Source organism: Myotis davidii, unplaced genomic scaffold (genome assembly GCF_000327345.1).
Source record: "Myotis davidii unplaced genomic scaffold, ASM32734v1 scaffold551, whole genome shotgun sequence".
Classification (NCBI taxonomy): Eukaryota; Metazoa; Chordata; class Mammalia; order Chiroptera; family Vespertilionidae; genus Myotis; species Myotis davidii.
This window is the reverse complement of record NW_006283788.1, coordinates 1,479,619-1,480,890: the sequence shown is the minus strand read 5'-3', so window position 1 is coordinate 1,480,890 and position 1,272 is coordinate 1,479,619.

Below are 1,272 nucleotides of genomic sequence, written 5' to 3'. Positions count from 1 at the left end.
GGATCCCATCCAGCGGGGGACTAACAGAAGCAGATTAGAGGTGCGCTGAGGAAGAGAGGATCTCTATCCCCTTAACCCTTCCCTCGCCAGAGCCAGAGCTGGGGTACCCACGTTACTTTCTTTGACTTCAGGTGTGGGAGAGGGGAGGCCGCCTCCAGATCTCCCCCTACCCCCTTCGGAGGGCCCTAAAGAAGGCGTTAGGATTAGGTTCCTTGGGCCTCTGACATACTGGCTGACCGGAGGGGGGCGCGGGGGTAAGTTTCCCTCCCTGGGCCTCACTTTTCTCTTCTGAAAAATGGGCAGAAGAATGTGCAGATGAAACAGAAAACCTCCGCATCCCCTAGCCACTAGGGCCTAGTGAATGCCCCTGGAGGGTTGAAACTGGCTACACGGAGCCTATACTTACTAAGCATCTACTATGTTGGCGGGGCTACCGTCACCACTATTTGTCTGAGATTTCCCCGGCCCCCGGGGGACCCAGCCTCGCACACAGACCCCCAAAATCAACTTCTAGAGCCCCTAGCGTCGGCCACGGCTCCGGAAGGGTGGCCAAGGGTCTGGTTTTCTTCTCCTGGGATGCTGCCTGCCCCCATCCTAAATCCGAGCGTCCTCCACGGGGGAGCTGGGAGCCGCTTCCCCAAAGGGGTCCCTGAATTCCTGGAGGGAACTGGGGTCGCAGGCAGGACGAAACCGAGACGCAAGTAAGATATAGGATCTTCTCCACCCCACCAGGCCCGAGAGCATCCCCTCCCATCGTCCCCCCGCTGCGCCATCCCGCCACCCCCCGTCCCGCCTGAAAGCCCCTCGTGACCCCCAGGGCACCCCCGCCCCCAGATCTGTCGCCCTCGGTGTCCGAGTCTCTGTGTCCCCATCTGTCCCGTCTGCCGTTGTGCGTGTTTGTGACTGTGTGTATCCGGGACACCTGCCCTCTCACGGGCCAGGGTGGCTGGCGCGCTGGCCTCGGACAGCGGTCCTGGGGGTCAGCGTGTGGGGCAGTCCCAGGTCTGGAGGATGTTGCTAGGATTGCCCATCTCTGTGCCCGATGACACCCTGAAGGCTCTGGATGTCTAGGTGACACGCCAAGGCTGTGAGCATGTGGGTCCCCGTGTGTCTACCTGGATGGCACTCGCAGGCTGTCAGTGTGAGTGTGTTGGTGGCATCCTGCGAGAGGTGTGCACCCTGGACACCCTATCGGCTGTGCGCGCGGGTCCCCGTGTGTCTGGGTGCCGCCCGCAGGCTGTCTGTGCCGCTGCCCGCGCTCGGTGTGCTGGT